A 23424-nucleotide genomic window follows, 5' to 3' on the forward strand; every position below is an offset into this window, starting at 1 on the left:
TTCTGTGTGTGGTGTCCTTCATGAGACAGAAATCCTTCACTCTTATGTAATCAAATTCACTGCTCTCTCCTTTGTACACGTTCTCTCTCTCTCTCTCTCTCTCCCTCTCTCTCTTTCTCTCTCTCTCTCTCATGCATGGGAGCACACTTTATGTTTGGGACATTTGCGATTCATCTTCCCCACCCCAGGATCACAAAGCTATCAACCAATGTTTACTCCTATTAGCTTTACCTCTTGGACACGGTATATGCAGTTTTACTTTTTAAGAGTTGGATCTTGAATTCACTGGGCCCCTCCTTTGCTCTGCTGTGAGGTGGGATCGACCTTGTTCCAGAGGCTGAACCGTCACTACTCTTTAACCAGCCATCCTTCTCCCAGCTCTGTGATCCCACCTTGATGCCCATCCCACGGAGACTGGAAAGGAATGTTTTCCTTTCCACTGGAATGCACGCACCTTGGTGGGGCTGTGGGTCCAGGTGTCCATGAAAAGCAGTGAACTAGGAGCACCCAAGGCTCCTGGGACAGATCGTGATGCTCAGTTAGAGTGTTAAGGAACGGAATGAGACGTAACACGGCACCAATTGAAAACCAAGTGGTGTATTTTTACAAGTACAGAAACACACCTAAAGATGAAATACCAGTTGTCTTAAATTTTTTCATGTTTATGTATTTATTTTTGAGAGAGACAGAGCCAGAGACAGAGAGACAGAGTACGAGCAGGGGAGGGGCAGAGAGAGAGGGAGACACAGCATCCGAAGCAGGTTCCAGGCTCCGAGCTGTCAACTCAGAGCCCGACGCGGGGCTCAAACTCGTCAACTGTGAGATCATGACCTGAGCCGAAGCCGGACGCTTAACCGACTGAGCCACCCAGGCGCCCCGAAATATGTTTTCTGAAGTGGGAGTCTTGGTTGGGGGGGACGGGAGTGGGGGTTGGAGATACAAGGGAACCCGTCACACAATAAAATGAATGAGAGGTGGTCTTCCACGGGCTGGTGATGATAACGCGCCAAGACTTGACTCCTGCACAGCAGCCCAGGAAGTGCAGAGGGCAGGACAGACAGCTCCAGAAAGCGTGAGGGGCTCCAGAGGGACCAAAGCCTGAGTCTGAGGGCACCAAGTGCAGGATGATGGGTTCTCCAGGGGCAAGAGGCAGAAGGGGCCTGTTTCTTCCCTACCAGAGCGGTCATGGGGCCAAGGCTCAAACTGCCTCCAAGAAATCACACCAGGGGCTCTATTTCATAGCTGAAGAAGGACCCTTAGAGAACCAACGATTTTATTCTATTCTATTCTATTCTGTTTTTGGTGCGAAAGGTGATTTTATTAAAGCACAGGCACAGGACCCATGGGCAGGAAGAGCTACCGAGAACCAACTATTTTAAATGTTGAAGTTAAGGCCACAGGAAGGTTGAACCCAGTGAGCTGGCCTGGAACCACATCTCCGGCCCCAGCCCGGGGTCTCTCCCCGTAGACGACCCTGGACCTGCCCCAGCGTGGCGGCTCCAGACCCGCAGAGCGCGGCCGGCTGCCGCGGTTCCCTCTGGCCACTTTGGCTCGATGCCCAGGCTCGGCCCAGCCCTGCCATGGCCGCGTGAGGAAACAGCTGCCCCTTGGCCTTCCTGGGATCTGGAAGCGGGTCCAAAGCTTCACCCCACATGCTCTGTGCAGGAGGCCCGAGCGGCAGCCCAGGCACTCAGTGGCCCCTGCTTTTCCATATTTATTGGGTTTTCAGATACGCAGACATCTCTCCAGCTCCTGTCACTCGGGCTGCGACTGCTCTCCCCCTGGCTCGCTCTCTCTCACGGACTTCTCTTCCTTCCTGAGACCTGCAGACAAGAAAACCAGCTTTGCAGAGATGTTGGGGCGGAGATCTCAGACAGGGGGCCGGCAGGTACTGAGGAATGCCCAGGAACCCAGTGTGGGTGAGGGGCCGTGAGAGAGGCACGGGGAGGTGACACAGGAAGGTGGTGAGCTGGCAAGGCCAAACCCCAGCCAGGGCCGACCCCCAGACTGAGGCCAGAGCTGGCCAGCAGGGCGAGGGCAGGCTGTGGCGCCTCTGCCCCCAGTGAACCCTGGCCTGCCCATGCCTGGGCCTAGCCGAGAGTTCAGGGGCATCTGCTTCCTGGTGAGCCATCTCCATGAGCCGGACCGCGGCTGTGCAAATGCAGAGCTGGGGCTGGAGAGGGTGGTCAGGACAAGGTGCCCCAAGAGCCTGGAGGGCCTGCCCTAGCCCTTTAGCGCCCTCTAGACTTGGCCAGCGAAGAAATGGGGGCCCCATTATAGGGCGGGGTGGCTGGGGGATCGCGGAGAGCCCCTGAGGATGGTCACCATTCAGCCCATGGGAGGTGAGGAGTTGCTATTATACCCATTTTCCAGCTGAAGAAACTGAGGCTCAGAGACATCCTGTGGTTTGCACAAGGTCACACAGCAGGGCTGGGATTCGAACGAGAGTTCTTCAAGGAGAATTCTCTCTCGCCACTTTGGCCAGGGCCTGGGAGACCTCACATTCAGCTTCCGGTCAGCAACCACACGCTCTCCCCAGCTGGGAACTGGACACGAGCCACACAGCACACAGTTACGTTCCAAATCCAAATGTTACCAGGAGCCTGGCTGGCAGGGCCACAGGCTTTCCACCTTCATCGCCCCCACCAGGGGACTCCAGCAAAGTTCCGGCCCTGGCGTGGGAGACCTGGCCCAAATCGGGCTCTGCCCCAACTGGCCAGAGCTCCCAGGCCAGGCGCAGTCCCCCTTCTGGGCTGTGAGCTACTCGGTTGTGCGACCATGCCACGATTTCCCCCACCCAGTCCACGAACAGTGCCACTCGCGTTGTTTCTAACCCGTGTTACCACCAGCAGTGCCACTGAGAATGTTCCGGAACACTCGCACAGAGGCCCGAGGGCTCTCTGGGCTCACCCAGACCTCCTGAGGCTGAAACTGCCTCCCGAAAAGATTTCCCAGGTGATCCGCATGCACATCAAAGCTCCAGAAGCCCTGCTCTGGGGTCCACTCCTTGAAGCAAAGACGCATCTCCTTGACTCTGCTAAATAAGGCCAAGTTGTCTCCCCAAGTGGCTACACCAGTTTGCATCCCCACCAGGAGTGGATGAGAGCTCCCATGGCTCAGCATCCTTGCCAAAGCTTGGCATCATCAGACTTCTTAGGATCTTCCAATGGAGTACAGAGAAAACGGTCCTCTGGTCACCTAACAATTTTCATCTGATTCATTTCTTACACTCCCCCCCCCCCCCCCCCCCGGCTCTAACACCCACGCAATCACCTTCGACGCTACATATCTGTTTTCTCCAATACGGACAAAAAGAGACGCCTATCTCTGCGAGCGTGTCTCCTTACATCAATGAGAAGAACACCCCCACAGCTCCCCGGGGAGCCAGTGGCCTCCACGGTGGTCGGTGTTTGCTCTCCCCCCACCCCGGGCCCCGCCCCCGTCCCTCAGGAGCTTTGACTGCCAGGGTCACATAGGGAGAGAGCAGTGGGGGTGGGATGCACACCGGAGGGGCGTCCCGGGTCTGACCTCGCGCCCGTCCCAGTGTCGGCGAGCAGGCAGTGCGATGCCCTAGGGACAGCAGGCCGTGCTGCCGAGCCGAGAGGCCAGTGCTGTCTGTGGTGAGGCATTGTCTGGCAGGGAGAGGCACGGAGGGTCTCAGCTGGCCCTCAAGAGGGGACTCCAGGGCGGAATAGCTTGGGCTGCCCTTGGCTCCCGGCACCTGTCAACAAGAGCCACTTCTGGGAAGGACGCAGGCCTTGGGCTCCCGGGCTGCGGAACGGTGGGTCCCTCGGTGCCCTGGGGCGCCTCGCCCCGCTAGGCCTGGCCCTCAGGAGGGGCCGCCGCCACCGTAGTGTTCAGCCCAGCCTGCCCAGAGCACTTGCCCCGCTGAGCCCATACATCTTGGGCACATTCCGGAAAATCCAGTCCAAGGACCGTGGACACCCCGAGGGGAGATGATGTGAGCCACACAGTCAGGCTTGCGGCGTTTCGAGGCCCAGCCTGGCTGCCTTGCGGCCCTGTGACCGATCTCCAGCACGCCAGCACAGGTGGCCGGCGTGTGTTCTGGACCGTGGGACGGGGCTGTGAGTGTCTCGGGGCGGGGGGGGGGGGGGAGTGTCCCCTCACAAGCAGACCCTGAGACAAGGAATGCCGGAGCAGTGACTTCTTTGGGAGGTGACTCCCGGCCCCCTGAGAACCCTTGGCACCTGAGCCTGCCCGTCTCACGGGCTGAGAGAGTCCCAGGGAACGCAAGGCCCAGGAGCCATGTGAACCGGGAGGACACCTCCACATGCAGGAGGGCCCGGCCCCACTCCTGACTCTGCTCTTTCCTGGCCGCTGGCCGCAGGCAGGTTACCAAACCTCTGGAAATCCGTTTCTTTCCCCGGGAGATGAACGAATGCCTCACAGAGCAGCTGGGAGGGCGTGGAAGGAAATCAGGCAAAGCACTTGCCCGTGGGCATCCCCAGTGAGCTCATCGCTGCCCTGGTTGGTCCAATTCCCCAGAAACTGTTCTGGCTGCTGGCTATGCAGGTGCCCAAGATCCGCAGGTGCAGCTAGAGGGTGACAGAGGAAGACACTCGAGCGTGGAGCCTCTGAGCACCAAGCCTGCTCGGCCTTCGGGACCAGGCTCCGGGGAACTGGTCCAGGAGGCACGGTCAGAGGCTGGCCTGGCCCCACAGCCACTGGGCTCTTCATCCTCCAGTACAGCCCCACCCCCACCCCCGCCACTCCCCTCTTCTCTCCCGGGCCACCACGTGCCTGCCAGGGGTCACCCTCATGTACTAGTGACCTTGTAGGACCCACGCCGGGGTTCTGACACCCACGGAGAGAAGCCGCTGGCAAACATCAGCTTCTCCCCCTGTCAGATGCGCAGCTTTAACCAAAAAAATGTAAGCAGCGGCAAACCCCTGCCGTCTGGGATGCGAGCCAGCGTTCGACACTGGCCACGACACAGGTTTATGTCCTCAGAGCGACATCCGACAGCATCCCATCCCCTTGTTTATCGTTCTTTAAATTTTTTTTTTTTTTAGTTTTTTTTTTTAATGTTTATTTTTGGGAGAGACAGAGAGAGACAGAGTGGGAGCAGGGGAGGGGCAGAGAGAGAGAGGGAGACACAGAACCCGAAGCAGGCTCCGGGCTCTGCACTGTCAGCACAGAGCCCAGCGCGGGGTTCAGACTCATGGACCTCGAGATCATGACCTGAGCCGAAGTCGGACGCTTAACCGACTGAGCCCCCCAGGCACCCCAATAATAATTTTTACATAGATGTGAGGTTAGGTAGACGCTGAAAGAAAAAAAAAATTCCTGAGTGAACCCACACCAAATTGCACTGCAAATGGAACTATGTATGTAAGGCTTCACATTCTCCTGTAAGCACTTTTTTTTAAGTTAATTTATTTATTTTGAGAGAGAGAGAGAACGAGCACAAGTGGGGAGGGGGGAGAAAGAGAGAGAGAGAGAGAGGGAGAGAGAAAATCCCAAGCAGGCTCCACTCTGTCAGCCCGGAGTCCCATGTGGGGCTCGAACCCACAAACCAGACTGTGAGATCATGACCTGAGCAGAAATCAAGAGTCAGATGCTTAACCGACTGAGCTACCCAGGCGCCCCTACAGCAAGCACTTTTGAGGAACTTAAGAACCTGTTTATTGTAGGCAATCTAAGGTCCCACCGTGGAACTAAGGGACTCGGGGAAGAGGAGGGCGGCCGCCAAAGCCTCTTGGGAATCATTTAGACGTCAAGAAGTTGATTCCCCTGAACTTGGAAGGGCTGCGAGTTTCCACCGAGCAGACCTTACACGTCTACAAGCTCTGTCCTGTTTCATTGACCACCTGCTCCAGGCCAGACACTGTGGACTGATTTTACTCCTCTCGGCAAAATTCCAAGATGGTACCAGTTCCCCACTTACGCAGGGGGAAACAGACTCTGAGAGGTGGTTCGCTCAATGTCTCAGGGCTAGAAGGTGGTGGACTGAGACTGGCCTTCGGATCTGCCCTGACCCTTCTCCGGAGGACATGCTAAGCCACTCACATCTGAGCGCAGGGCTGGGGTCTGCAAGGATTTTCCCCACTCGGGCCATTCTTGAGAACTGAAACTCTGGCGTCTCTCTATTCCTTGCCGGTGCTCAAAAAAATGCCAAAGGAAGGGCAACTGGGTCCCAACACCAGGTGAACAGTGCCACCTGGTGGAAGACAAAGACACTACAGGTAGTGCATGAGCCGTGGGAAATGGTCTCAGGTGCCCGTGAGAGTCAAAGCCAAGGGTAGAGTTGTTCCCTTTGAATTCATAAAAGGGACAGGAGAGAAGGCCCAGGGTGTTGTCACAGATGAAAATCAGAGGTCTGGCCCCTCCTGGGTGCTTCTGACAGTGAACCCAGACTTTGGAGGTGTTGCAGCATCCAACCCAACTCTCGAGTTCTCTCCACAGTGTCCTGCCAGGAGACCATCCAGCCTGGCCTTGAATACCTCCAGAAATGGAGTGCTCACTCTCTATTCGTCTTCTTCACAAAGCTCTTCCTCTTCTCTCCTCTTCACATGTGCTCTTTGCTCCTCCTCTTACCTCCGTAAACAGTTCATCTGACCCCTCTCCCCTCTGGCAGCCCCCCAGAAGTTCCAAAAAACCCACCAGCCAGGCTAGGCTTCCTCCAGCGTCACTCCTGGGACGTATGCCTGGTTCTTCTGCCCAGCATGTCTCTCCTCGTGTTAAGTGCTGGTATTTAGGGGGTGGGAAGTGAGAAACAGAGACACGGCCATTTAGCTGTTTGCTCTGACTGGTATGCTCGTCCCCCAACACTTCCCAAGGCTGGAATCTTTACCACTCGGGTCTCAGCTCAGATGTCACCTGCTCAGCAAGGCCTTCCCTGACCGCCCCAGGCTAAAATAGCCTCCCCTCGTCTCACTCCTGCCCATTCCCTGCTTGATATTCCCAGAGACGTCTTGCTGTCTACAACTACGTTGCATGTTCGCGACCCGCCTCACTCTACCCCCATCCTGGGCCATGAACTTCACGATGCCGCGGGCTTTGTCTGCTGTGTTGGGTGCTGAGCCCGGGGCCCCAGGGATAGCAGATGATCCACAGACACTGCATTTGCTCACGTGAGTCTCCCCAAGTCTGGGAGCCAAGCAGGGCTGTGGCCCAAGTGGGGTCCCCAGAAGCAGACCCTGCGACAAGGATCTGAGGGCAAGTATGGGCTGTTATGGGCTGAACTGTGCACCCCAAAATACATATGTTGGAGTCCTAACCCCCAGCGCCTCAGAAGGAGACCTTACATGGAGACAGGGTCTGTTCACAGAGGTGATCAAGTTAAGTCATTAGTCACAATTTCATTGAGTCGTAATGAGGTCATGAGGGCGGGACCTAATCCAATATGACTGGTGTCCTTACCCAAAGGGGAAATTTGGACCCAGAGACAGACATGCACAGACAATGTGAAGAGACACAGGGAGAAGACAGCCATCCGCATGCCAAGGGGAGAGGCCTGGAACCGGCCCCTCCCTCACAGCGTCAGAAGGACCCGCCCCCGCACCCCCACCCCCACACACACCTTGATGGGACGTCCCACCTCCAGAACTGTGACACCAGAAGCTTCTGTTGTTTAAGCCCCCAGCCTGAGGTGCTGTGTTATGGCGGGCCTGGGGAGCAACCACAGGCACCCACAGAAACTGCCACAGGCAGAGTTGGGATCCCCACTAACAGGGGAGAAGGCCAAGCCTGGAGGTGGGAGTGGCTTGTCCACGGTCACCCAGAGCCAGGCCACAGACTCAAGTCTCTGAACTCCACACAGGGTTAGAACAAGTCCCCCATCCCCGGCCCCCCTGGCTCTGCTCTGGCAGTGCGGAGCCTGTTTGGGATTTTCTCTCTCTCCCTCTCTCTCTGCCCACCCCCCGCTTGTGTTCTCTCTCTATCTCAAAATAAATAAACTTTTTTTTTTAATTTTTTTTTTTAATGTTTATTTATCTTTGAGACAGAGAGAGACAGAGCATGAACGGGGGAGGGTCAGAGAGAGAGGGAGACACAGAATCTGAAGCAGGCTCCAGGCTCTGAGCCGTCAGCACAGAGCCTGACTCAGGGCTCGAACTCACGGACCGCGAGATCGTGACCTGAGCCGAAGTCGGACGCTTAACTGACTGAGCCACCCAGGCGCCCCCAAAATAAATAAACTTTAAAAAATGTTTTTAAAAAAGCATTGTTCTAGGCAGAATAAACAGACACAAAAGGTCACGTAATGCATGATTCCATCTACGTGAAGTGTCCAGAACAGGCAAATGGACAGAGACCGAAAGTGGATTCGTGGTTTCCAGGACGCGGAGGGAAGGGACAATGGGGAAGCACAGGCTTTCTTTTGGGGGTGATGAAAATGTTCTGGAACTAGATAGTGTTGGTTGTGCACTGCGAATATACTAAAGACCAGGGAAATGGATACTTAAAAATGGTCAGAACAGTAAATTTTACGTTATTTGACATTATCTCCATTTTAAAAAAATATTTTGGTGGGGGCGCGCCTGAGGGTCTCAGTCGGTTAAGCGTCCGACTCTTGAACTCAAGTCTTGATCTCAGGGTTGCGAGTTCAAGCCCCGCATGGGGCTCCACGCTGGGCATGAAGCCTACTTAAGGAAAAAAAAAATTTTTTTTTCTTTTTTAAGAAAAGAAAGGCAGAAAGGGCCTAGCAGGCAGTAGAAAAGTGAAATCAAAGGCCTCGAGGCCTGAAGCTACAGGCCGTCTTCCAGGAATTGCAAGAACTGAGCAGAGCGGCTGGCAAGAGAGAAGGTATCACCCTAGAGCCAGGAAAGGGATTTGGTGCTGAGTCGTGTGCCAGTGGGCAGCCATGGTGGGTCCTAAGCAGGAAAGTGGCTGGGAGTGGAGGAAGGAGAGGGTCAGGGCTGCGAGGGTGAGGGAAGAGAGTCTAGGGAGGGGCAGCAGGACTGCGGGGGAGGTGAGGCCTGTCAGAGGCCAGCGCCAGGGGGACAGCAGGATGGGAGGCAGGGGAGAGAGAAGACTCGGGCTGACAGCCAGGTTTTAGGTTGGGTGACAGTATCTGACGGCCTCCCAGGTGGGAAGCACCAGGCAGGAGCACTCTGGGAGGAAGATGCATAGGTTCATTAACGTATTGGCTCGGAGGCGCCCAAGAAACATCCAGGACTGGGTCCAGGAAAGTCTGGGCAGGTTACAGCAGCCCAGAAGAATCTGATTTGGAAATAAGGCCACTGTTTCAGATTCTGTGTCTCCCTCTCTTTCTCTCTGCCCCTCCCCCGCTCATTCTCTCTCTCTCTCTCTCTCTCTCTCTCTTTCTCTTGCCCTCTCTCTCTCAAAAGTAAATGAACATTAAAAAAATAATTAAAAAAAAAAGAAAGTAAGGCCGCTAGATGGAGGAGATGACTTGGGACAGTGGCTCTGAAATTTTGTGACAACCCAGAGGGGCGGCTTGTCCTGTGGGCTCTGAAACCACGTGGCCTGGGCTCAAATCTGAGTGCTGCCATTTTTTTGTAATTCCAGGACAGGTAACACTGAGCACTGCCATTTAGGAGCCGTGTGGCCTTGATCTCTCTGAGCCTCCTTCCCCGTTTGTGAAGTGTAGGTGGTCCTAGCTCCTATCTCACAGGTGTGCAGGGAGGACTCAATGAGTCAACACTGACGGAGCGCTCAGACGGGCACCTGTCGATCACGCAAGAAATGTTGGCTACCGAGCAGTGCACCAGACGGTCGTTTAGGGAGCTGATTAACGAGGAAGCTTCCTGGATTCCGTGCCCACAGGCTCCAGTGTAGACATTTTGTGATGAAGCCTGCCAATCTGGCTTTTTAACAAGCATCCCACCTGCCCACGCACTGCCATCCTGGTGCAAGTGGTCACTGGGCCTCACAGAAGGAGGACGAAAGAGCCTTGGGGACGCCCATAATATGAGGAGCAAGAAAGAAAACCAAAGCACACGAGGGTGGAATTTCGGGAAAAGACAAGTGAGCCATAGAATCAAATGCTGCAGAAAGGCTCGGCCAGATGGGGATAGAGCAGCCTCTGCCCGGCAGACAGATAACAAGAGGATGACTGGCCACCTGTGGGGAGCTGGTTCCATGAAGTGGTGGGAACCAGACCAAGGTAAAATGAGGCCATTAGAATGCATCCTATCCAATCTGACGGGTGTCCTTATAAGAGGAAATTTGGACACAAGCGTGACAGAGAAAGGACCATGTGAAGACACAGGGAAACGTTGGCCATCTACAAGGCAAGGGCGGAGGCCTCAGGGGAAACCAACCCTGCCTATACCTTGATCTCAGACTTCCAGCCTGAGATCAGAACTGTGAGAAATAAACGTCTGTTGCGGAAGCCCCCCATCTGTGGTACTTCACTATGGCGTCCCCAGCAAACGACTGCAGGAGGTGAGTCAGCAAGGCTCATAAAGATTCCAGATACCACCAGAAATCTGGGGCAAGCCTCTGAGGAGAAAGACAGAGACTCATATCAATAAACATGAAAAAGCAAAAAAGAAACAAACTCTGCAGGAAGAAGAAAACTTTAAAAATGAGTAACAAGATCAATAATATCTTCGGAAAGATGAGAGAATTACAGCAATAAAACAAGAACAGGATGTGGCAAAAAAAGAATCTTCATAGAACAGAAAAGGGTCCAGGAAAATTATATCTATATCTATGTGTTATATTTATACTATATATTATATTGTTGGTAAAATGTATTTATAGATACATAGACATACAGAAATTAAAACATCAGTGTAAGGGTTAAAAAATAAAATTGAATTTTTCAAGTGCATGAGATAATGAAATAAAAAATGGAAAAGATAAGAAAATGGAGCAGATCTGTACAGGAGCATCAACATCTGAGTTTTAGGAGTTCTAGAAAGTAAGAACAGAAAACAAAGAGGGAAGAAATCATCAATCATGTAAGTTACGAAAATGTTCCAGGTTGATGGGGCTTTTCCTGTCCTTTGCAGATTGAAAGGGCTCACCGAGAACCCAAACAATGGATGAAAATAAGAGTCACATCAAAACATCATTGTGAGGATCAGTGACAAAGAGAAATTCCCACAGCTTCCAGAGAGGGGAAAGAGGAGTTGGTCTCCTACAAAGGATCAGAAATCAGACTGACTTCAGACTTCTCAAGACTAGAAGCCAGAGGGTGATGGACTAGTGCTCTGGAAATAGTTGAAAGCAAACTACTTCCAACCTTCAATTTCATACTCAGCTAAACTAGAAACCAAATAGCAAGGTAGATTATAGACATTTTCAGACATGAAAAGTCTCAATAAATGTACTTCCTACATACTCTTTCTTGGGAAGGGCGGAAAACCAAAATAAAAAGGGGGGAGAAAAAAACAAGAAAGGGGAAATCACAGACCTAGGAAACAGGAAATCCTCCTGGGGAGAGAGGGAAGAAGTGACCGGAAAGTGATCTAAGCTGTGCACCAGGCAGAAAGGGTGGTCAGACCAGAGTAGGGCAGGGCAGAAATCTCTGGAGAGATTTCTTCAAAAGAAAACTGATGGCACACATGATATATAAGAAGCGAAATTTGGTCCAGACAAATGGCCGAGGCAGGGGATGGAGTTCACGGTAAGTGCATACAAAACAAAGCAAAACCTCTCTGTTCTAGCCGCAAGGAGCGCTAAGTGCTGTACCGGGAAGCACATTTCATCTCGGTAGACTGCATGCCAAGTGGCGTTCACGTGGGCATGATGTCCACACCGAATATTGCCTGTGTCTGCTCAGGTTCTCCAGGGAGCAGCAGCTGAGATGATGTGAGAGCACAGAAGTTTGCTGGCGAGTGACGCCCGCGAGAGATAAAAAGGGAGGAAAGCTGAACCGGACAGCAAGGTCACTGGACTACCATGCAAATCTGCAAAAGTCTTGTCCAACCCAACCAGGAGCTCCAGAGCAAAGACTGCCCGCTTCAGGAGTTCCACACTGGGGAGAAGTGGCTTCGGTGCATGCCGTCCCCCGTGCTCAGGAACTGGCTGAGGGCTTTCCCAGAGAGCATCACTTCAGCCCAGATGCTGCCCTGAAGCCCAGGGCTGCCACAGCTGGCCCACACTCCTTGTAGCAGAACACATTTTTTCTTAAAGGGCAGCACAAGCACTGTACCTCCCTGGATGACACTTTGATCCAAGTCATGACTAATTCTTTTTTTTTTTTTAATTTTTTAATGTTTATTTATTTTTGAGAGAGAGAGAGAGAGACAGAGCATGAGCAGGGGAGGGGCAGAGAGAGAGAGGGAGACACAGAATTTGAAGCAGGCTCCAGGCTCCGAGCTGTCAGCACAGAGCCGGACGCGGGGCTGGAACCCACGAACTGTGAGATCGTGACCTGAGCCGAAGTCGGACGCTTAACCAACTGAGCCCCCCAGGCGCCCCCAAATCATAACTAATTCTAATAGAGGGTGGGGGGTCAAGATAGCCCACGTTTTTTTTGAAAGGGGGGAGGGAGAGCACCCTATCTCCATCTTCTAGAATGGGAAGTCAGCAGATAATACCAAAGGCTGAAAAAGCAAGAAGCCGTAAGATGAGCAGTTTATTTAGAGGCATGGAGATAAACAGCAAAAGAACCAGCTAAAAAGTTCCAGAAGTGGCTTCCTCTGGGGAAGGAGGCAACTGAGGGAACGAAGAGAGACTGTTGTTGTTCCCAATAAACCTTTAAAACTACTGTACTCCTTAAGCTGTAGGCATGGATAATTTTGAAATAAAAGTTAAAGTATAAATCATCAGAACAAGACTTTGGTTAAGAACTCCAAGACCTTCAGCAAAGCTGGTCAGGAAAATCACTCTGAAAAGACGGCACCTGAGCTGAAAGGTGAAGGCTGAGAAGGAGCCAGCCTAGAGGAAGGCAGAGGAAACAATCCGTGCAAATGGCCTGGGGCAGGAGCAAGCTCGGCAACTTATAGAACCAGCAATGAACTTAGCGAAGAAAGGGGGAATGTGGGGGCTGATGAGGTGAGAGAGTAGGCAGGGCTGGGTCATGCAGGAGAAATGGGGATTTTATTTTAAGGACGACAAGAGGGACACCTGGGTGGCTCATCTGGTTAAGTGTCAGCTCAGCTCAGCTCAAGATTTCAGCTCAGGCCACGATCTCACGGTTCACGGGATCGAGCCCCACGTTCGGCTCCATGCTGACAGCACAGAGCCTGCTTGGGATTTTCTCTCTTTCTCTCTCTCGCCCCTCCCCTGCTCACTCTCTGTCAAAATAAATAAATAAAAATTTTTAAAAGATGATAGGAAATGGGGTGGGCAGTGTGGTATAGGGCAATGATGTGGCCTGTTTGAATCGTTAAGCACTTTGGCTGCTGTGTGTGGACTTTTCAGGAAGGACAGAAGCACCACAACCCTGAGGGCTGTGGATGGTGATGGCAGCAGGATGGCGGACAGTGATGGGCTAGGGACTTCGTTTGCAGGTAGAGTGGGCTGACCTTCAAGGACCCACATGCTGCCAAGGGGGCAGAGAGAGTCAAACACCCAGGACCTCACCAGGCCTGTGCCCAGCCCACAGACACTGGTAGGCCCCACTTTCTCTTTCCTTCCTCCTAATGGGGCTTCCTGGGGCTCTACCCAGGTCCCAAGGCCTCAGTCCCGGTCTGGGCAGACCCGGTGGGCCCTGTGGCGCATTGGGCCAGCGGGTCCCACGCAGCCCCTTCCTCTAACCTCAGCACTGACAACCAGAGCCATGAATATCACCGAAAGGGAGCTAGGGGCCCGAGTGGCCCACGGCAACCGCATGCCTGGTCTTTTCTGGGACAGCCCGGTTTACGCAGAATGGCTGAGCCTCCTCTCACTTCAGAAGTGGCCCCGTGTGGCTGGTCAGTTATAGCAGGGGCCGGCAAACTTCTGCACGGGCCAGTTCTGCAGGCCACGTGGTGCCTGCCACAGCACCCGGGCCTGGTTTCGTGGCACCAAGGCCACACTATATACCGTGTAAACGAGTGAGCGTGGCTGGTCCAATAAAACTGTATTATAAAAACAGGCAGCGGGCTGAATCCGGGCAGGATGGCAGGCCAAAGTTTGCTGGCCCCCAGATTAAATGGTCACCCTACTTAACCCTCAGTTCGGACCGGGGAAGGGAAGTGTTCTCTTCCCTTGCAAGAATTCCCAGGCCTTAGAAGCCAGGATTCTGGAAGAATACCTGTTTCCCCTACATCTCGCCATGGTGACAGGATGTTTTTCCCCATCCTCCCCTGCTTTGCCCTCAGGACTTCCAAAGGCCTGTCCAGCCTTATAGTGCTGGGTCCTCCCAGTGGCCTGACGGGCTGTGACTTGCTCATCTGCACACAGCAAGTCGGGAAAAGTCAAGCTGGGCAGACCCCAGGGCACACCAACCCCTTTAGGACACATCAATCCCCAGGAATGGCCTCACATGTATCCCCCCCCCCCCCCCCCCAGGGACCCATCTCAGCCCTCAGATTCCACCCCCACAAGTCTCTGGACTGAACCCCCTGCACAGGCTGACAGGTGTTGGGTAGTAGAAGCCCAAAGGGGGGTCAGCGCTCTCTGCCTCCGTGGGGCGCCCTCCACATCCCGTTTCCTCCCCCAGGCTGTCCTGGGGCTATCATTCCAGCTGGGCTCCTGTGCTCCCAGCCCTCTGGGTAAAGAAAGCTGGGGTCCAGTGTTTTTACTCCCTTTGCTGCTGTAACAAAGTAACACAGAGGCACCTGGGGGGCTCAGCCCGTTAAAGCTGCAAAGATCATGATCTTGCAGTTTGTGAGTTTCAGCCCCCCCCCCCCCCCATGTGGGACTCACTAGACTCACTACTGATGGGCTCAGAGGTTGGAACCTGCTTCAGATTCTGTGTTTCCCTCGCTCTCTGCCCCTCCCCTACTCACCCTCTGTCTCTTTCTCACTCAAAAATAAGTAAACATTAGAAAGAATGTTTGTAACATTAAAAAAAAAAAAAAAAAGTAACACAAACTTGGGGGACTTCAAATGGCAGAAATGTTCTCTCTCACAGTTCTGGAGGCCCAAAGTCTGAACTCAGGGTGGCTGCCCGGCTGTGCTCCCCTGAGAGGCTCTAGGGGACGGTCCCTTTTCATGTTGTCCTGGAGCCTCCCGCCATTCCCTGGCCTGTGGACACATCCCTCGAATCTCTGCACCACTGCCTGTCTTCCCCTGGCCTCCGTCTGTGCGCCTCGGGTCCTCTCCTTTTCCTGAGCCAAAACCAAGAGTCGGACACTTAACCAACTGAGTCACGCAGGCTCAGGAAGGCGGTGCCCCCCTTCCCACACCCTGTTGTGTTGATCATAGTCAAGTGGCCCTTCGCACCCATTCCCACCTCCTTCTCCTGTGTCTCTCGGGACAGTGAGGCTGGGAGGCTGAACCCATGTTCCTGGATCCCTTGCAGCTAGGGTGGGAAATTGACTCTCGATGTGCTGTCCTTCCATGTACCAGCCCAGGAGACCAGGAAGGAGGGAGTGAGAGGGGGGCTTCTCCCCGCAAGGAAGGCGTTTGCAGCAGCCGCCTCCCAGGCTCCAGGGTGCTGCTTTCTGAGTACTGAGAGGTTGCTATGGTGACAACGGCACCCTGACTTGGCTCCTGGACTAGATCTTGATCCCCCACCGTGCAGATGGTAACAGAGCCAGCAGCTCTGCTGGGCGGTCAGCTCTGCAGCCTGGTTCTGCAGGCCAAGCAACAATTCGATTATTAACTGTTGCATTCGTCAGGACCAGCAAGGTTATGCTGTGGTAGGAAGCGTTCCCAAAACCTCAGCGGTTTTTAAGCCTTAAAAGAACAACAGTTGAGCAACGGCTTTTTAGATACAACGCTAGAGGCAGGATCCATCAAGGAGTCGCTAGGTTGGCCCTCGTTACATTTTAAAATTTCTGCTCTACAAAAGACACCGTCCAAAGAATGAGGGGGCGCCTGGCTGGCTCAGTCGGTAGAGCACGCCACTCTTGATCTCGGGATTGTGTGTTCGAGCCCCCGCGTTGAGGGCAGAGATTACTTAAAAAAATAAAATCTTTAAATAAACAAAAAACAAACAAGTAAATAATCCACAGCACGGGCATCAGATGCTGACAAGGACGTGGAGCGAGGCAACTGTCATTCCCTCCTTGTGGGGATGCAAAATGGTACAGCCACCCCGGAAAAACCGTTTGGCAGTGTTATGGATGGATATCTGTGTCCTCGCAAAATTCATACGTGAAAGCACCGGCCCCCAATGTGACTATATTCGGAGACAGAGCCTTTATGGAGATAATTAAGGTTAAATGAGATAACAAATGATTCAGTAGATTCCTATCCTTATAAGAAGAGACACTGCTTAGAGCTCTCTCCTCTCTCTCTCTCTCTTTCTCTCTCTCTCTCTCTCTCTCTCTCTCTGTCTTCCCCACCCCTACCATATTAAGTCACACCAAGAAGAAGGTATACCTCCAGAACTTTGAAAAATAAATTGCTGTTGTTTGGGGCACCTGGGTGGCTCGGTCATTTGAGCGTCCAACTTCATTCAGCTCGGGTCACGATCTCACGGTTCCTGAGTTCGAGCCCCGTGTCGCGCTCTGTGCTGACAGCTCAGAGCCGGGAGCCTCTTCCGGTTTTGTGTCTCCCTCTCTCTCTGCCCCTCCCCCACTTGGGCTCTGTCTCTCTGTCTCTCAAAAATAAATAAATGTAAAAAAATAAAAAAATTAAAGTAAAAAAAAATAAATTGCTGTTGTTGAAACCACCTAGTCTGTGGCATTTTGTGATGGTAGCCCCAGCTAAGACAGGCAGTTTCTTAACAAAGCAAAACACAGTCTTACCATGGAATCCAGCCACCACGTTACCCACACGACTGGAAAACTTACGCCCTCCCAGAAACCTGCACAGAGATATTTACAGCAGCTTTCTTCATAATCTCAACCAAAACGTGCTTTAGCAAAAATAGATGGATACCCTGTGGTCCCTCCACCCACTGGCATAGGATTCAGCTCTAAACAGAATTGAGCTCTCAAGCCATGAAAAGACACGGGGACAAGTTAAATGTAGATTACTAAGCGAAAGAAGCCGGTCTGTCAAGGCTGCACACTACATGATTCCAACTATATGGCATTCTGGGAAAGGCAAAGCTACGGAGACAACAGAAAGATCCGTGGCTGCCGGGGCTTGGAGAGGAGGGAAGGGTGATCGCACTGAAACTGTTCTGTATGATACCATCACAGTGGATACATGCCAGTGTGCCTTGATCAGAACCCTCGGAACCTGCACCACCAAGAGTGAACCCTAAGGTAAAGTGTGGACGGTGGGTGATAACAGTGTGTCAATGTAGGTTCATCAGCGGTGACAAATGCCCTGCTGTGGTGAGGGACTCCAAAGCTGGGGGAGGCTGGAGGGAAGGCTACGTGGGAAATCTCTGTACTCGCCATTTAATTTTGCTGTGAATCTAAAACTGCTCTAAAAAATAAAGTCAGGGGGCGCCTGGGTGGCTCAGTCGGTTAAGCATCTGACTTCGGCTCAGGTCATGATCTCACAGTTTGTGAGTTCGAGCCCCACGTCAGGCTCTGTGCTAACAGCTCGGAGCCTGGAGCCTGCTTCAGATTCTGTGTGTGTGTGTGTGTGTGTGTGTGTGTGTGTCTGCCCCTCCCCTGCTCTCACTCTGTCTCTTTCTCTCTCTAAAATAAATACTTTAAAAATTGTTTTAATAAATAAATAGATAAATAAAGTCAGGAAGGAAGGAAGGAAAGATGGGAGGGAGGAAGGGATTCCTCTCACCCATGCTGCATGTCTGACCCAGGGGAGCAGGAAGACCCCCACGTGTCAGAGTCACTCCAGGGTCCAGGCTGACCAAGACTCTGTCCTGACGTGGGGTCAGCAGGTCAGGGAAAAGGGAAAGTGAAGACTTGCACACCAGCCCTCAAAGTTGCTTCCTAAAAGTGACAGGCTCACTTCTGCTATTTCATTGGCCAGAGCAGGTCACCTGCCACCCCTGACTTCAAAGCAAGGGGTGCATCCTGTCTTGCCTGGTGCTAGGAGGGGAACCAAAGTGCTCCTGATAGCCACAGACCACAGTAGTCTCCAGGAGTCCCCTCAGAAACCTTCCCCTCCCTCTTTCTCTCTCTCTCTCTCTCACACACGCACGCACACACACACACACACACACACACACACTCCTCCTCGGCAAGATCCTGATGTCCTTGTCACTCCTGCCTCACCTGTTAAGAACAGGGGCCTTGGGGCACCTGCGTGGCTCAGTCAGTTAAGCGACCGACTCTCAATTTCAGTTCAAGTTCATGATCTCGCAGTTCACGAGTTCAAGCCCTGCCTGGGACTCCACTCTGTGACAGTGTGGAGCCTGCTTGGGATTCTCTCTCTCCCTCTCTCGCTCTGCCCCTCCCATGTGCTCTCTCTTGCTCAAAATAAATAAATAAACTTGTAAAATTAAAAAAAAAGAAAAAAGAACAAGGGACCTCAATGTTCGGCAGGAATCATTTCCAAATCAGTCAATCAAATATTTATTGAGAAACTACCCTATGCCCAGCAGAACCAGAGGTCATGGTTTACGGCCAGAGATAGTGAAGCATAATTTACACACAATGAAATGTATCCATTTTTAGCAGACTGTTTTGTGGGTTTCAACAAATATATAACACCTTTCGACCACAACCCCCCTTGTGACATTGAACACTTCCCTCACCCCCCGGAAAGTTCCCTCATGCCCCCTGTGGTCGACCCTTTCCCCACCCCCAGCCCCGGACAACCACTGACCAGTATTCTGTCCCTATAATCTTGACACCCCCAGAATGTCACCTAAATCGAATCATAGTACCTAGTCTTTTGATCTGGCTTCTTGCACGCACCATAACGCATCTGAGATTCACCCTTGCTTTTTACATGTACCCGGTGGTGATGCCAAGAGTTCACTCTTTTTTATTACCAAATAATATTTCATCATATGGATGTATCACGTTTTGCTTCTCCGTTCATCAGCTGATGAACATTTGGGTTGTTTTCAGTTTGGGGCAATTACGCAGAAAACCGCCATGAGCATATGTGTGGACATATGTTTTCATTTCTCTTGGGTAAACACCTAGAAGTGAAAAGGGTTGCGTCATATGGTAAGTGCATATTTAGCTGCATAAGAAACTGCCAGAGCGTTTCCCGAAGTGACTGCGGTATTTTACCTCCTCGCAAGCAACGTACGAGAGCTCCCATTGTCCCAGATTTTTTCACCAGTACTTGGTATTATCCGATTTTTACATTTTAGCAATCCTAGTGGGGGTGGCGTGGTGTCTCATGGTGGTTTTGACTTGATTTCCCAGATGACCAACGACACGGAGCCTCTCTTCACGTGCTCGCACACCTTCTGCACGTCTTTGGAGAAGGGGCAGATCTTTCGCTCGTGTTGATTAGGTTCTTTTCATGTCGTCGGGTTGTGAGAGTTCTAGGTTCACTTTGCCAAGCCCAGCGCGCACGGGAGCCAGAGCAGAATCCCTCTGTGCAGGAGGGGAGGACTGTCACCCTCCTCCTGGGCCCTTCATGCATCTTCAACACCAGTCCCCAGACGTATGGGGCCTTTCCTATGTGAAGACCTGTCCAGGCTTTCTTGGCCCTAAACCCCATCCTCGGGCCCAGCATCCAAGCCCCCAGCCTACCCAGGCCTACTCTCTCTTCTCCTTCCGTCCACCTCCTGCTACCTCACAGCCTTCTCACTGTGGAGCCCACGTGGTTCCAGCACATCGACTGTTCCACGGGCACCCGAACCTCGGCCCAACCTCAGGGCCTTTGCCTTTGCTGTTCCCTCCACTTGCAACGCTCTCCCAATGACTTTGTCCCTCCTTCCATCAGGCCTCGGCTCAAAGGTCACCTCCCTGACCACGCCACCCTCAGAATTCACCCCCCATGTCTCGGCACCCTCGTCTTGCTGGCATCCCTGTGTTGCCATTTGCTCACTTGGACCTTGTCCGACTTCCACCAGGCTCCGGACTCCCGAGGGAGGGAAATTTGATCACGCTGTAACCCCAGAAGCTGGCACGTCATCAGCCCTCAATAAATATGTGTTGAATGAACGCATGTACCGATGAGGATTGCGTGAGCTATCGAGTTTGAATGCCCTTCACACCTTGCCGTGCCTCCGGGGCTCCAAAAGCTCCAGTGACCCACCAGGGCCACACGGAGCAAAGGACACCTGAGCCCACATCCCTCCCCACCGAGCCAGCCTCCCACCCACCCTGCCCTGGGGCCGGCATCCCAGAGACACACGCCCCAAACACCCAGACCACACATGACTCCGACGCCACCCCTCCGTGCGGAGTCACCCACAACACCGACACCCCCAGCCCCACGCCTGCGGGAATTCTGCTCACTCTCCCACGTGCAGGCAGGTGGCCTCCGTGCCCACAGGAATTCTCTCCATACGCCCATACACACAGGGGCATTGCCTTGCACACTCGGGAATTTCACTTGCGCGCACACACAGGCGCACGGATTATGCACACCCTGCGTCCCACACCCTCCCGCCGATGTGCCCGCAGCAGCAGGCCGAGGTGACTGACGGGCCCAGGACTCCAGTGGGCCCCCGTCGCCATGACAACAGACAGCTCCTGTGTCTCAGGCTGCACGCCACGGCCAGGGGAAGGATGCACGGCATAGCCGCGGTGGACGCTTTCCAGAGCAGGAGTGACCCAGGCCTCCTTGTAGACCCCTAGCACCAGCCCCTCACGGCACAGAGCAGACCCTTCAGATGTGTGTGGAAGGAGCAGTGTCACTGTCCACAGAAAAGATGTGGCCCCCACTCTTGCATGCCTGCTGTGTGCCTGGCACAGGCGTGTGCCCAAAAGCTTGCACGCGTTTCCTGCCACCCCACCCCACCCCCCACGATGTCCTGACATGAATGCTGCCAGGAAACCCATTTTCCAGGTGGTGAAACTGAGGATCAGAGAGGGAGAGTGTCTTGCTCGGGGTCACACGGTGAGTCACCAGCAGTGCTATCATTGGAACCCAGGCCTGCCAGATCATGAGGGTCCTCTTTCCACCGCCCCACACTGTATCTGAGCCAGGAGGGCTCCTTCAGGAGCGGCCCGGCTGTCCCCTCATCTCATCTTCTTGCACACACCCTTTCCAGACAGGAGCAATCAGTGATCAGCCCTCACTAGTGGAAGAATTGGTACTACCCTTATGGAGCTTGATAAGTAGTGAAACCCCTATCGTGAGTGGCATTCAAGCTATCAGGGCTGCTGTAGAGAAGGATCGGGCATCAGGGAGTAAGAGGTGAGATGAGATGGCCCCTTAAGATTAGTCTTTGAGTCACAAATGACAGGAAAAAAATTATTGGCAAACGTAACTAGAAAGAAACCAGCTTCAGGAACAGCTGGATCCAGCTCTCAGATATCAACAAGAACCTTCCTCTGGATTCACTTTATTCTCAGAGCAACTTTCCCTCCCCCCAGGGTGGCCCCCACAGCTCCAGATCTACATCATACAACTTTTAGGGCCCCCCCCCCCCCCAAAGCCAGCTCAGTACGTGTTCGTCAAGTGAATGCTAGAAGCGTGAATAAGACTGGGAGTCTGACTCTAAACAAATCCCGGCCCCGAGGCGTCGGTGGTCACTCTGATGCACTCTGGCTTGGAAATTACTGTGTACCTGGCGGTGTCCTGAGCATTTTACAAATGTTAACTCACAGAAATCACATGGCAGCCCCAGGAGGCTGTCACAATCTCCATCTCATGCATGGGGAAACTGAGTCACAAAGGAGTGAAGTATCAGGCCTGAGACAGGGCTTGGAGCCACACAGCTCCTTAACAAGCTGAGCTCAGGGCTGGCTGTACCTCTAAACAAAGACAGGACTGTTCTCCGGAAGCCAACTTCCCCCAGGGACGCAGAGGATGGCCCCGGGGTGAGTGGCCTGTCTAGTCCAAGCATCCCCACCTGTAGGACGGGCAGATTACTCCTTTCAAAAGGGTAGAACTTGGGGCGCCTGGGTGGCTCAGTCGGTTAAGCGGCCAACTTCGGCTCAGGTCGTGATCTCGCGGTCCGTGAGTTCGAGCCCCGCGTCGGGCTCTGTGCCAACAGCTCGGAGCCTGGAGCCTGTTTCAGATTCTGTGTCTCCCTCTCTCTCTGACCCTCCCCTGTTCATGCTCTGTCCCTCTCTGTCTCAAAAATAAATAAACATTAAAAAAATTTTTTGAAAAAAAAGGGTAGAACTTATGCCAGTGCTAGAACTTTCTGTAGCAAGTTCTGTAGAACATCCTCACCACACGCAGCTTCTGAAAATTTGAAATGTAGCTCATGTGACTGAGGAACACCGCATTAAATGTTTTTGTGTTTCATTTTAATTAATAGAAATCCAAATCGCCACACGTAGCTAACGCCACGACACCTCTACGGAGCAGCACAACTGTACTGTTCTAGATGAATACCGGATATTCATTTGGGTTCTGTTCTATTTTTACCCACCGCTGCCCCACGCTCCAATTCCAGGCAGGCTCCTTGCATTTCCCGTCTAAGGGAGTGTTGCTGGTCTCTCCACCAGCCAGGAAGTGTCGGTTACCTGTCCTGACCCACAGTCCTGCCAGAGATGGTAGCCAGGCTGTGCGGCCCCAGGACCTTTGCATCACTCTGGAGGGGAAAAGGAGTCCCAAGAATAGCGGAGATGCAATTTTCCACCAGTCAGCAGAATGGGGGCTTAGAACAGGATTTAAGTTGATTGAAAGAAAATTATGTAGGCTCTTTCTGGGACACCTGGGTTTTCAGCTGGGCCTCTATCACGTGCACATGCACCTGCTCCCTACCAGTACGGGCGGGCTGCATCTGGGCCCACATATATATGTACATGCACCAGCCCCACCCCCACAGACACACACAGATGCGTGTGGACACACAGGCAGCCACCACCTACGCTGCTTTTTCCTCCCATGCTCCCTGCGTGCGTCTGCATCCACGGGTGACGGCTTTCTGTGCCCTCTGGGGAGGCTCAAGGGGACCTGTGGCCTCCCCAGGGAGGATCTCAGCTCCACTCCAACCCACAAAGGAGCTGTGGAGAGATCAGACGGGGCCAGGCCAGGGCAGTTCAGTGCAGCCACTGCTCCCAGCATCCCTGGGGATCCCAGGCCCGAGTTGAGGTCAGGCAGCTCACAGAACACCAACATTGTCCGGGCTCCCCTCCACCCGCCCTGTCCCCCACCAGCCCCTGGGCCCCCGCCGCTGGCCTGCAGGAGTGAACTAACACCTACCCACCGACCCTACCCGATCACGTCCCAGCTCTGGTGAGCAGCGGGCAGGGAGGGGGCTCAGGGTGGTAGTCGAGAAATCCTAAAATGTACGTGTATTAGTTTCCTGTGGCCGCTGTAACAAATTACCACACATGTGGTGGCTTAAAGCACAGACATTTATTCTCTCAGTTCCGGAGGCCAGAAGTGTGAGATCAGTATCACGGGGCTGACTTCCAGGGGTCAGCAGGGCACCCTCCCTCCGGAGGCTCCAGGGGGTAAAATTCATTCCTTCCCTCTTCCTGCTTCTGGTGGCTGTGC

The sequence above is a fragment of the Panthera uncia genome, chromosome E1, assembly GCF_023721935.1.
Source record: "Panthera uncia isolate 11264 chromosome E1, Puncia_PCG_1.0, whole genome shotgun sequence".
NCBI classification, from domain to species: domain Eukaryota; kingdom Metazoa; phylum Chordata; class Mammalia; order Carnivora; family Felidae; genus Panthera; species Panthera uncia.